This window comes from Platalea leucorodia, assembly GCF_965183815.1.
Source record: "Platalea leucorodia genome assembly, chromosome: 2".
In the NCBI taxonomy this organism is placed as follows: domain Eukaryota; kingdom Metazoa; phylum Chordata; class Aves; order Pelecaniformes; family Threskiornithidae; genus Platalea; species Platalea leucorodia.
Window position 1 is genome coordinate 3,775,802 of NC_138824.1, and position 13,945 is coordinate 3,789,746.

At 50.5% G+C, this 13,945-nt stretch overlaps 1 protein-coding gene across 3 annotated transcripts in view; it reads left to right on the forward strand.

Annotated features, from left to right (window-relative positions):
- Positions 1–9,797: 9,797 nt before the first annotated feature.
- The window catches only part of CAPN5 (calpain 5), a 60,616-nt gene continuing 56,468 nt past the window's right edge, over positions 9,798–13,945 (forward strand). For 2 of the 3 annotated variants that reach the window (XR_014230886.1, XM_082337797.1), the window contains exon 1: positions 9,798–9,986. The gene's annotated coding sequence lies outside the window, so the exon portion shown is untranslated. Of the gene's footprint in view, positions 9,987–12,393; positions 12,501–13,945 lie in introns of those variants that run through there. The other variant, XM_082337798.1, reaches the window with a different exon arrangement.

Here is a 13,945-nt window from a genome sequence, read left to right on the forward strand (position 1 = left end):
ACCCAAGGGTCTCAGTGCATGACACTTTCCAGCTGCTACGGCAATCCAAATAGCCGCTGAAAAATGTCCAACCTCATTGATCTCCCTCGCTGAGCCTGACTTTGTAATTTGCATGCAAGAGGCACACGCCGACGTAATGCAATTAGCAGTAATTAATGGCACCGACACACACACAGAGCCAGCACGGGGACCAGGCAGAGCTTGATGTGTGCAGCACCCGTGGACCGCGCACCCACAGCACAGCACCCAGCGGCACCTTGAGACATCGAGGGCTCTGACTCAGTGGTTTCTCATCGCTGAGATCAGGTAGGTGAATGCTAATGAACAGCAGCTCGCATGAGCCCACAGAAATTGAATTAATTGAATTACTCTGCTGATGTAAACGTCCAACCCCTAATATTTATAGGCTGGCCGAGCAGCAGAGCTGCAGTGATTTATGTGGCTGCCTAACCTTAGCACTGCTTTTTCTTCATAGCTGGCGTGTTGACTCACTGCCGAACAGCGGAACAGAGTAAATTTGTTAAAATATTACAGCATTTTAGAAGCCCGGGGACAAGTCCAACTTCCTCTCCTCAGGTAAGAGAAGTGATGAACAGGACGGCCAAATCCACTCTGCACCCAGGCAAACCTGTCCAGGCGCTTGTGAGTCATTGCTTAACAGGATTTTGTTCCTTTGGAGTCTTCCAAGGTTTTTTTTTTTTCCTTTATTTTTTTTTTTTTCCTTCTATTTGTTTGGGTTCTTTCTTTAATCTTAACATCGCCCCTTAGCTGGAATGAAAACAAGATTAAGTGCTAGTTACGAGATGAAAACTAGCAACAAACCTGCAAGCAACAGCGTCAAAGCAGAGCTGTTACAGAAGGGATATTTTTATGCAGGTTATCTGAAAAGCAGACAAACTCCAGCTGTGTTTTCTTGCTGCTGGCATTAATTGAAGCAGGAGGGCTGATTAACATTGTGGAGTTGTTTCTGCTGAAGATCTCTGGGCCACATCCCCCCGAATTTAACAGTTCGCTATCAATTTGCTTTGCAGCCGATGCGCTCACGTACGGTCCTCCAGAGCAGTTGTGGCTCTTCAGTAACGCCCCAGGACATCTGATACTCGGTGGGTTTGTCCATGCACTCACACCACATGGTGTTCATGTTCAGGATGGAGCCCCTTTTCCCATGGCGTGATCCATGTTACATCCCAGCAGACCCTTTCCTCTCCAGTAAGCATCACGAGGCACATCAGCAGCTCCACATCAGGTTTGTACAACCATCACAGCAACAACCCCAGCCCAAATCCACGATGAGATCTTGGCATGGATCAAGCTTTAGGGGAAATCAGTGTTTAAACACCACTCGGGACATATCTTTTTAAAGACAGAACGCCAAATCAACATAAAAACCTGGTCATTCTTGCCCTAAGTAGATTTAACAGTGCTAGATAGAGCGGTGGAGGCAATTGCCTCCAGCGAGCGTAGTGATGAGTATCTGGAGCAGAAACATCATCAGGTGGGAAGGCTGGAGGTGGAGGAGAACATCCCTTTACAGTCTCCAATATCAAATGAAACCCTGGTGTTTTCCTGCCTGAATCCATCCCCACCTTGGCTATTTCTGCTTAGAGATCCTGGATCAGTGAGAAAGAGCAAAATGGGAGAAACATTCACTGACAACTAAGATATACTTTAATTTTATATATAGATAGATAGATATACAGGCTGATAATATCAAAGATGGCTCCTGCAGCTTGAATTCAGAAGTCAGCAATTAGGGTGAGCCAGAGGAGTCTCCAGTGTTATTCATTAAGGTGTGACAGTAGCTGTAAGTCTCATACATCGGTCCCAGAAGGACACATATATCTATATGAGCCGTGAAGGTATGGTCCATGTCAATGTGAAGAGTAAAACCCTACTGCACTTGCATTAAAGGCCTTGTTTCTTTTTTTTTTTCTTGGCTTGGCTGATGAGAAGTAGCCCACCCGGTTCTTCACAAGTGGACGATGTGATTTCTGCCATCACCTGCGCTGACCCTGATACCAGGCTGTGGGATTTCCCCTGGCAGAGCCCGGTTTGACAGGATCAATCGGTGGGTACGGTGAGCAACTCGTCGTCGATTCAGGTGCCTGGAGGAAGGGACGATGCCCCATGTCCCTGGCTGAGCTGTTTCACCGATTAACTCACCCCCCCAGATAAAAGCTGGCACGCAGCGATGCTGTGGGAGCCGTACCCAAAAGCGCAGGGCTGCTTCTGCCTGGGGGTCACCCTGTTTTCCCCTGCTCATGGGGGGAAGTTAGGGCCAGCACGATGCTCCATCCCCTTTCCAAGCCCTTCCAAGATGATGTTTGAAACCTCCAGGGACAGGGATGCCCCAGACTCCCCTGCCTGCCCGCTCCAAAGCCAGACTTGGGAAGTTTTCCCTAATATCTCAGTTAGATACAAGCCTCATCCCTCCTTTGGGCTTCTCTCCTTGTAAGAAGCTGAATGTGAAGGGGATTTCCATCTTCCTTTTTTTCTCTAAACTATTGATGTCACTGAACTGGATTTTTTTAATATCACTGAACTGGATTATATTTGTTTTTTTTCCTGTCTTCAGAGTTGAAATAAAAACTTCTCAATTCTGAAACTCTTTTTTCCTCTATCTCTTTTTGGCATCAATGCCCTCTTTTTTGGCAAAGACATGTAGCAATGAAAAGACATTTAATTGGTTGTGTATATCATTAGACTTACTAGAACACCACGTGCAAAGAGGAAATAATCTGGATGCTTTGGGATGGATTTATAGATTTATATCCTTGGGCAATATGATTTCCCAGCCTCATACATGGCGATTGATCTTTTTGTGCTATCTGACCTCTGCTGGGTCTGGTTTTTCTCTCTTTTTCCCCTTTAAAACACAGGGATGCCCGTGTGAGAGTGCCATCCCTTTGGGAACCCACTGAGGAAGACCAAAGGCTCCCGAAGGACGCAGCACCCGGGTCAGGCATCCCAAGCCCGTCCCACTGGCTCCATGCAGCAGCAAATATCCCCTTCCACAGCCCAGACCAGCTGAGGTCCACCGAAAGCACCATGGCAAGTCCAGGGACTGGATTTAGGCTGCAAACACCCGCCCAGATGAAACAAGAGGCTCCGCTGAGAATTTAAGGCAAGGCTCATCATTTTGTCTTCACTTTCCCTTACCAAACACTTCGCACAATGCACTTGTTTGCTAATTAATACAGCCCTTTCTTCGCAACGGCAAGTAAGTGAGATTACTTGAGTTATTAAAAAACAAGGAAGACCTCAGATCGTAAGGAGGACTGTATAATTATCTAGCTGGCTGCTGTCCCCTATTGCTAGCCTGGGATATTAATTATTTTCCTGCTGATTCAGAGGGAAGATAGCCAAGCTGTGAATCAGCCCTGCCACTTCTTGCAACACCTGTCTTCCCTAGATCTCCTCTCCAAATCCCAGCCAGGTCTGGCAGCGCTTCGTTAATGAGATCAGGCGTAATTACAGCACGAGCGGGTAGGGTTGCAGAGTCAGGAGAGAATTGGAGTAACTGCTCTTCCTTCCGCATTGCAAAACAGAAAGTGCTAACTGAGAGCTGGATGTATTTTTCTCCAAAAGACAAATTAACATTTGTTTTTTTGCAGGGTCAGAGGGTTCCTGGTTCTTTCTCCGTTGCTCTTCCCACGGACTGCACAACACCAACTCTTTTAAAAAGAACACCGAGAATCCGAAACACAAAAAAAAGCCCAAATTCTCGACTCATGTACACTGCCCAGCAGCCAAGACATGCATCCTCGTGTGAGTGAAAGTAGATATGACACAGATTTAATGAGGCAACAGCTTCTTGGCAGCACCACAGGTCTGCTCAGAAACTGTATTGTTATTCATTGACTTGACTAATGCAGTTGTGTTGTGCAAAAGAGGGGGGTGAAGCTATCTGGAGGGCTAAGTAAATGAGGTTTTAAGAAAAAAACATAGCTAACCAGCAGGGTTTGCTGAAGCTTAGGTGGGCCTTAGGCATACCGTAGTTTTGGGGTTGGTGGAGAAGCCTTCCCAGGAACCCTCTGAAGATTTAAGGGGCCTCAATACTATGTATGCAGTGCCTGAGCCTGCACTGGCTACAGAAACCATTTAAAATTACTGTCACGTTCTCCTCAAGGTTTCTGATTGAGACATCCCTGTTGTCTAAAACTTTGAGAAAGAGGGGAATCAAGGCACGTGGGATGCCATTGGTATCGTTGTCACCTGTATTACTGGTGCGTGAGGGGAGTACGTGCACAACGCAGATGGTAACCAGCAGTCTCATCAGAAGTGCTGGATAATCACTGCTTTTCCCAGTATATGATAAAAAGGTGTATCCAGAGCTTTTAAAATTATGGTTGAGTCCGTTTCACAAACCGGCAGCAATGAAAAACTACTGGTGTCAAAGATCTCTTTGAAAAAAAGTACATTTGGGAACATCTTCTTCTCCTACACGCTCGTTTTGGCTACAGTACAGTATTTTCCCCTAAAACATAAAACTTGCAGAGGAGGAAGGGGCAGAAGCCAATCGCTAGATGCTGCAAGAAAAGAGGATGATTTCTGAGCGTGCATTGAGGGGCTGTACCCAAGTCAAGGCTCTTGTGGACTCCCAAACACAGCAGCTGAATTACGGTTCAGGGGTTACAGGAGGATGCTGAGCAGCGCCTTGCTGCTGGGGTTTACATGAAGAATTACATCGCTGTTGTTTCCCCCCCTCGGCTCCACCTTTCCAGCCAGTCTGTACTGCAGCAAATAAATCTTGATTGTGCTAATGGTTTTATGCTTGCCTAGTGTTTGAAGCTAAGCCCGGATGAAGCTGAGATGTAGAGGTGACCTCTCTAATTAATACTCAAGCAACTTTTCCGAGCTCTGTAATCGGAGACAGTCCGGGAGCAGAGGTTGGAGTTGGCTTCCTCACCAAGTGCAGGAGTCAGCGCAAGTGCTGGAGTTGCTGCACACTGATGTCGGGGTCAAGGTTAAGTTGATATGCAATTTGAAGAAGGAAATACCCTAGGAGCCTCCAGGACATGTCCTAGAGATGTTCCTGGCTGAAGGAGAGTAGGTTGTAGAGTGAAAATATCTGCCTTGGAAACAGTGGGGAAATTCCTAGATGACAAGTTCTCATGGGGTGAGAGTGATGGAAACATGGGTGCATGGTTCCTGGTGCAGAGGGGTGAAGGGACTGTTGGGACACATGGCCACCACGGCAAATTATCCTCAGCCCCTCTGAAACCTCCATTTCCCTGAAATGCAATGGATGTGAGTGGCCAATCCGCAGGTTGTGGTGGGTGTTGGAGGTAGCTCAGTCAGAAATACATTGCACAAAATGAGTAAATCCCTGGGGAAATTTGTCCTTTCACATCCACTGGCTACGCATCTTACTGTCTTGTCTTGTAGGGAATCATCTGAGTCATCTTTGGCCCTGTCTTCTTCTGGGAGCTTTGCTCTACATACGTGGTAGCAAGGACTTGGTCAAGGGTGTTCCCATGAGGTCCAACGTTCTCCTGCTCCTCCTCCCCAGAGCTGGCCACTCCAAAAGCCAAGGAGGGCAGTCCAAAAGTGACATCTGAGGATCACCGTCTGGAAGGACAAAGTCTCTTCTGACACAGGAACCAGGCGGTGCTTTGATGTATCTACACATTATAAACGGGCAGTATTGTTAGGTGAGTGGGGAACAAGGAGAAACTCAAAACACACAGCAAATTTTTCTAAGATTTGCTTAGGAATAGCAAATCCTGCCTTTCTGTGAGTCCTGATGTCAGGAACAAGCCACCAGTTTGCACAGCGAGCGTGACTGGAAGCAGAGGGAAGCTGTTATCAAGCAAAACTCGGTCTCAGTTACACCGGTGTAAATCCAAAGCCATCCCACCAATCCCAGCATTGATTTAGGCTTGCGAAGCCAAGATCAGAAGTTGTCCTAATATCACAGCAAGCTGCTTATCTGCAAGAAGAGTTGCGTGGAAGAGCCTTGATGTGCGGCTCTCTGCATGCTCTTGGGAGCTGCTGGAAATGGGAGCTTCAGATGTCTGTCTGCTGGGGGCTGAAGGCAGAGATGGTGACAGAGGGGGAAAAAAGACCTGTAATTTTTTTGTCTCTGGAGCGAAGAAGATAATCAGCAAGAAAATTGCCTAAAAAGCTCTTGGGAGGACAGTTTGGAGTCAGCATTTGTTAGGGCAGCTTCTGACCTGTCATAAATAAAAAGCAGCTGAGAGGACAGCGGTGCCATTTTCTCCTTTCCTTCCTCTCTGCTCCAAGGAACGCGGGATTGCTGGCAACCTGCTTGTTTTCCAAACCATCTTGCTTCTCCCTGTGGAAAAACCCATGGAAAAATCAAGCTCATCGACTGAACTCCTATAACGCTGTCTGCTCCCAAGCAGAGGTGCATCCCTGCCAAAGCAGCTGAGCCCTGGTCCTCTCCAGCTGGGTGGTCATGGCTGAATGATGACCAAAGTCCCGGAGGGTTTGTGGCCAGGAGATGGTATTGACTTCCAAGCATTCCAGTGCTGCTTGTGCCGTGAGAAACCCTGGCAAGGTGGGAGCTCTTGGCCACCGCTTTTATCTGCTGATGTCTCAGGGCTTTGGCAGAGGGAAGCACCCATAGGTTGTTACTGACCGACCCCCACTTGGTCCTGGCATCCTGTTGGGGTTTCAGGAAAGATTTTGTTCTTTTCAGTTGAGGAGAAACATAGGGGACATGGTGCTGGGAGTTGTTATCTCCTTGTTTTCTGTATTAGTCCTGCAAAAGGATGGGTGGCAGGTAAGATGGAGGTGTGCCATTGGCTGTTACTCAGTTCTCTGCTATTCCTCAGTCCATCAGTTTATGTCTGGAAGCCTTGAAAATTTGAGGGTTTCTCTGTTCTGGTGGGAAGATGGGTTCAGGCTCTTTGAAAGCCCAGGAATAGAGGGGCCGTGTCACGCTCAGCTCCTGGAGCCCAGAAGGAATTATGGTGGGTTAAGAGGGTGGGAAATGCTCACATCTGCATCCTCCAAGCTGCCCTTTAGGTGGTATCTCCCCATTCTGCCCAGCAGTTCAGCCGTTCAGCCACCTGGCTGCAAACCCAGCTGGGGTTTAGCCCGGACGCTTGCCCCAACCTCACCTCCTTCAGTGCAGATTACCCCGAAGTGCTGCAGGGATGGGCTGGCACGTTTGAGTTTAATATTGCAGCATATCCCTAGACCAGGCTTTGCAACACCACCTTTTTTACAGCACTTGGGCATTTTCTTCTGAAGTGGCTTATTCATAAGCAGGCTAGTACTTGCATAGGAGAGCAGATCGATGCGGGGTAGGAAAGCTGTTAGAGTAAGCCCAGCTCTCCTCTAATTATTCTGCTCCGATGGCCAAGGGACTGGGGACCTGAGCCCCATTTCCCACACTTGTGTCACCTGGTGTCACCCCCAAAGAAGAGGATTCAAGGAGAATTCAGGATAGAGAAGAGTAAATGCTCAAGCAGCCCCATGCTGCCAGAGCTTGATTTGCGATACCCGAGTTACCTTCTGTAGATATAATCATGGATAACCTTTCCTCTGCCGATTTACCTTGCTAGCTTTTCAGGGGAAGGCCAATCTCTCGGCGCCTCTCTGGACCACAGCTCTCACTCTGATCTCAGCTGCAACATCAGCTCTCTCCTCCAGTATAAACCCTGATCTCATGTTTTCATTCCTCTTCAAGCAAGCTTCTTGCTGGTTGACTTTTGTCTTGCTTAATAGCAGCCGCTCCATTAAAAAGCTGCCTGATTTGTGACTGTGCAGAAGAAAGGGCTGATACAGACAATTAAGTGGAGAATTTAATGGTATGGATTTCCCAGCAGAGTTATCAATTAGCGCGAGCTGTTTGCCAGCCGGCCGCTGTGCGGATCGTGGCACGGGCGCATCCCGAACCGTGGCCGATGCGTTCGCCAGGGCAGCGAGGCATCAGGGCTTATGATTTCCACCTCTCATTTTATGAAGAAATAGGGAAGAAATGGGCCTTTTGATGATGAAAGGTTATGATACGGGCCTTTGGATGGAAAGGTCTCTTCTGGCCAGGTACTGCTGTCATTAAAGACCTGGCTGCCATGATCATGCTGCTCTCCTATGGAATGTCCTCCTATGCAGTAAGCTACAAGGTGTGGATTTGTTGGCTCCTAGTGACTCCAGGTCATACCTGCCCAGTTTAGTAACTGATTTTCCTACTTTAGCTGGTCCATGGTAGTGCATGGTGGAGGAGAATGGAAAAGGAGGGGATGCCTGATCTTAGGGAGCTCTTAAACTAGGAGGAGAAGGATATTGCAAGGTCTAATAGCCGCAAGAAGATGCTGGTGATGTTCAAATGGGAGATGAAACACAAGTATTAACAGGAAGGATATGCAGCTACTGGTCCATCTGCCAAGAGAGGTGGCAAAATCTCAGGCAAGGACCTGTGTGCATGAGTGACCAAAGTATCTCAGATGCCCTCTGAGACCTGCACCTCTCCAGCCGCTGCCCAAGCGTTTTTGTGGAAGGAGCATCACTGAGTTCAGCCCCCAGATGGACTTTGCGAGGGGGCACTCCCTGGGCCATGCCTCACAGGGCTCCACAGGGTCTCCGTGAGCATCACAACGCTGCCTTTCAATAGCCTCAACTTCTCCATCGTGGTCAAGGACAGCAATTTGGCTTCTCATCCAAGAGCTGTTTCTGCCAAAAAACAAGAGGAGTTGCTATAGTTTCCCTTTTCGTTACCAACTGCTGGTCCTTTGGTCACGATGACCCCCATAAATAAAATAGCTAATTAACGCCCTTCTCCTCCCACCAGTGATTGACTATGACCTTGAACGACCTTGCTTAATTTAACTTTCTCAACTAGCTATTTTTGACAGCGAATAATTTAACATCCTTGTGACCCCAGTCTTGTCTCTCTCCTGCCAACTGGCTCTGCAGTTTAAATGAACAGCAATAAATAAATACATATCTGCAGAGGGACCTAAATGACTCCCATTACTGGAGCATCTGAAGGCCTGCTTAAATAAATCAAGTGAGTAGGAGATTATGCTGCAATCATGTGGAAAGGGAAAGAAGAGAATACATTATTGGTATTCCAGAGGCTGCAACCGGGGCCAGCAACTTTGTAAAATTCAGAAGAATGCTGTTTAATTCAAGTGGAGATGGTCCGCCGGAGGAATCGTAGTAGGCTCGTTTCTTGGAATCTTCAAAGAGTAGCAGAAGACTGCAACCTGGTGGGATCAACAGGGCTCAGATTGCTCTCACCGGGCAGCTCCTGCACTGGGAATGGGGATCAAGTGGCATAAAGAGGTTGCTCCCTGCATCTCCACGCCGTGAAAATGAGGATATGGGCACCAGCCGCCCACCTGCAGTCGTTTTCTTACTTTTCTCCCCCAAACACGCCCTCGGAGGGGGAGAGCTGGCCTCGTAGGAGCAGGGGTGGCAGGAGTGGGCAGTTCGCCACCTCCCTCCGCCCCGGGCAGGCAGACCCTCACCTTGAACCACTCCAGGACCAAACTTCACCTTTGGGGCCCCCTGCATGAGCAAGAACAACAAATTTATACCCAGGAGGGAGGAAAACCTAAGTCATCTGCTTTGAAATCCCAGAAGGAATAATGAAATCCCATTTGTTGGAGGAATCACCGGCTGCAATTTTCCTCCTCCACTTTGCCTTTTACCTTATTCCTACTTATTTGCAGGGTCCAGTTTTAAAGCCTTGCTATTTCTTCCTTCCCCCGTGCACGGCCCTCGTGTCACCCCCGTCACCGCGGCCTCATTTGCGTCACGCTGAGGAGCAACGAAGCGTCGTTATAAATCGTATTTACATAATTTTCCTTCCCCTGCTGAGGCTGAAATCGAAAATGCAACTAAGTTAATCGGCGAGATCTGGGCCTGCGATGAGAGCGGGCTCGGGCTCCACGTCCCCGCGGGGAGATGGGAGCGGCTGGGGACCCGCTCAGCGGAGGAGCTTTTCCCTAATGCTTTCCAGCCCGTTAACAAAATAAAAGCCAGGCTCCCGCTGCTGATTCGTCTCAAGGGTGAGCCCATTTTCTCATTTTTCGTTTTTCCTTCCTCTTCTTTTTCATCCCTTCGTCCGGTGCTGCACAGCATCACCCCCATGGGTGACAAACTCCCCCGTGTGCCCCCCGGTCCCCATGTCCCCACCAGCGAGATGCTCCCCCTTAGCAGCTTTGGGGTCAAATAGGTGAAACAGTGCAATAGGAGTTTACCTATTTACTTCCATTGCTGTTAAAGCAAGCCCACAACAGCTAACTGGGCAGGAGGTGTCCATACTGGTGGGAGGAATGATGGATGATGATATTAATTAATTAACACTGATGGAGTGTCTCCCTTTTTAAGCACCTCGCAACTCAAAATGGGCTCTACGCTCTCCCTGCCCTCTGGTTTTAGGGCCATTACGGATGATTTTGGGCTTGGGGTTGGAGACCTAGGTTCTCAGGATCTCAGGATCTACTCTCTCCCCTTACAAACCTTCAGAGACTGAGGGTTTGTCTTTTTTTTTTTTGTCTTTGCCTTTTGCTGCTGGAATTTGCCGCCGTGGTGGGGTTGATGGTTCAGCACTGCACGCAGCCGGGCTCAGGACCTAATATGGGGTCCTAAATACGGGGTCCTAAAACCCTGTGGGTTTTAGGGTTGTTTTCATAGGTGATTTTGGATGAGGGGAGAGAAGAGGGGTGCGTGAAACGGGACCCTTGCACTGGCCTGGTTTTGAGCACAACTAGATCACGGCAGCCCCGAGATCCATGGGGGAGAGGGGAAAACAAGCAAAGAGAAGGAAAACATTAGAAAATGGCTTTTGCTGCCAAAGAAAGCATTCGCGGGACTACAGATTTTTGGCTTTTCTATTCCTTTAACTAATAATTGAATTAAAAGAATTGTAACACAAACATTGCACAAATTGAATAAGTAATGAAATTATCATAAAATTACCAGGAAAATACAAGGAACCTTAATATGAGAAGTCCAGAAGGGTTTCAGATCATAAGAAACTTGAGGAAATGGCTGGCCCTAGAGGTGATTCGTGGTGACCATGTACAGCTGCAGGTGACACCTCGGTGGGAACAGGAGCTCGTGCCAGGCCAGCGCTGCTCTAGGCACGGCCTCCTTTCTAATTTTATCACCGAAATTTCACTGCATTACCGCAAACGTGGCAAGCAGATGTCCTTAAGCGTTCACTCGGCTGCTGGCAGGCAGCAGCTAACCCTTCGCCCTGTTTTTTTGTTGTCTGAAAGAGTCTGATCACCCGTAATTCTGAATGTGAAAAGTTTATTTCTGTCATTTACAACCGTTTTCTTGAATTGTTCTTCCCTTGCCATCTCTTTTTGGCCTAATTTATGACAAACCCTGAATACTGCCAATGAAGCTTGTGCGTCAAGTCAGAGCATCAGATCAGAGCTGCCCATGACAGAGGGTCTGTAAAACCCCACCGGCTCCTTCCCCCCGTGGGGGATGCACTTTTGGGTGGGTTCTGCTTATTTTTCCCCTCTTGGATGTATATTTGTAGGCTGGGAGTGTACATTTTGCACCATGGGGGCACAGCCGGTCTGGCCACCTCAGCCGCATCGCCAGCCCTGTGACACCCATTGCATGCCCACCTCCATGGGTACGCAGGGAGCGAAGCACCCACCCAGCCTTTGAATTCCTTCTCCAGTGCCTCAGTTTCCCTGTTGCAAGACAGAAAACGGGAATAACTTTGGTTTTGGGCTGGAAAACACATCTCCTTCAACCCTAGTGATCCTGCCCCACATCATTCCTGACTGGGGAATGTCTCCTTTGCACCCAAATCCTGCGGCCCCTGATGACTCCCCCCTGCACCCTTTATGGGTGATGTCCTAACGCACCCCGGCTGCCTGGTGCCTGGCTGGCTCTGGTGTGCAGTGCCCAGCTGGTGCGTGGTGCTCCAGTTTGCCCAGTTCTCAGTCCTGGTGCCAGGTCCCAGGCAGAGCCAGTGGGACCTTGTCCCAGTATCCAGTGCCAGGGCAATGCTGGTCCCAGTGCTGGTCCAAGTGCCAGTGCCTGGGAGGTCCCAGTGGCTGCTGCCAGTGCCCAGGCGCTGGTCCCAGTTCTCCAGACCCAGCTGGTGGGGCTGGTGCCTGGGCAGCCCCAGTTCCCCATTCCAGTTCCCCATCTGGGTGGTGCCAGCCCCCCGTTCCCGGGGACAGACCCATTTCCCAGATGATCCCAGGTCCCGGTGCCCGGTCCCAGTTCACCAGACTGGTCCCCAGTCCGGGGGAAGACCCTGGACCAGCGCCAGCCGGCGCCGTTCCCATTTCAACTCCCGGGAGGTGCCGATCACAGTTCCCAGTGACGATTCCAGTTCCCAGCGCTGGACAGTACCGATTCCCAGTGCCGTTTCCCATTCCCGTTCCCGGTGCCCGTTCCCGGTGCCGGTTCCCGCTGCGATCGCAGCGCAGGCGCGGCGGCGGCGGCCGCTGCCCGCCCCGTCGGGGCGGTGCTTGGGGGAGGCGAAGCGCAGCGGGGAGCGGCGGTACCGGTCACCGGCATCGGCCAACAGCACCGGCAACGGGCAGGTAAGGCTGAGCCCCGGCCCCGGGGAACGGGGGGGACCGGTTTGGCCCTGCACCCCCCCCCGTTCCCCCGCTGCTGCTGCTCCCTCCGTGGGGATGCGGCTCCGCGCCCTGCCCCGGGGGTCCAGCCTCCCCCTCGGGGGATGCTCAGGGCACCTGTGGCTTTGGGAATCGGGGGGGGGGGGGGGGGGAGCTGAACTGCATGGGCGTTAGATTATTTTGGGGCAAAAAAAGCCAAAAGCAGGCACCCGCCTCCTCCCCTGCACTGCCTTGCATGGAGCACGTTGCTGCCTTTGCCTTTAGCTGGGGTGAGGTTCAGTTTTTGGGGATGCTGGAAGTTGGGGTGCTCGGGGCCGGTGCAGCTGAAAGTTGCGCCCTGGATGGTTAAAACCCCACAGCTGCTCCCAGTCCGGGTTGTTTCGGCTGGCGGAGCCAAGCCGGACAGAAACTTTCAGCAGCGAGGCCTCCCAGAGACCGGCGCTGGCTGGAGAGCAGCAGGATTTCTGCGCCGGGAAAAAATCCTGAGGTTTCAGTATTGTTCTTTGTTCCGTTTTTTGGGGACAAACCCAAGGGCTTTTACTAAGTTGCATGGAAAGTTAAGGCAAGAGAGAGCTCCTGGCCCCGGGGCAGGCCAGGCTGCTGCTGGGGCGCAAGAGACTGATGTCTTTTCGGGTTTCCAGGCAGAGATATGAATCTGGATTTCCCGTATCCCGGGGGTGGGAGGCACCATCCCTTTCTTCCTGCCCTGAAAAATGTTATTTTGGACCTGAGAAACCAACCTGGTGCTTTCTAGTGGAGGATGTCCCATCAGAAGTGGCTCTGGTCCTCTGTCCCTCACCTCCCACTCCGGTAGCTGCCAGGTGAGCCCAGGCTGCTCGCCTGGCCCCGCAGATCCACCCATGTGTGATGCTTGGATTTATTACCAATTATTTATTACCAATTACCGTTACGTTTCTGCCTGGATGCTGCGTTAGCTCTGAGCTTGGTGGGGAGCGTGGGCAGACGTGGCGAATGGAGACGAAAGCAGGGCAGCGAGCGCGGCGGGTAGCGGAGGATGCTGTTAAATCCTCAGCTGCTTCTCTTGCTGCATCCAGCAAGGTCCATGCTGCAGACTTTCCCCGGGGCATCTTTTATCTCCATCCACTCTCACATCTTAGGGGGCTCAGATCCCTTTCCTAGGCTCAGACTGGTGTCCAGGTGTGCTGAACTGGTCTTATACTGGGGTGAGGGCAACAGAGGGTCCCTGCAGCTGCATCTTCCACCCTGCACGAGGATGGTGGGTAGCCCAAGGCAGATGCAGAGAGCCTGGCTAGCCGTGCTGCTCGGGGTAGCAGTGAAATGAGGGGGGACAAGCTTACGGATGCAGGCGAGAGCAGGTCTCACCTGTTGGGAGCATCCTTGGGGATGCAGAAACCGGGGAGGGGGAAAAGCAGCAGAGCCAGGCATGG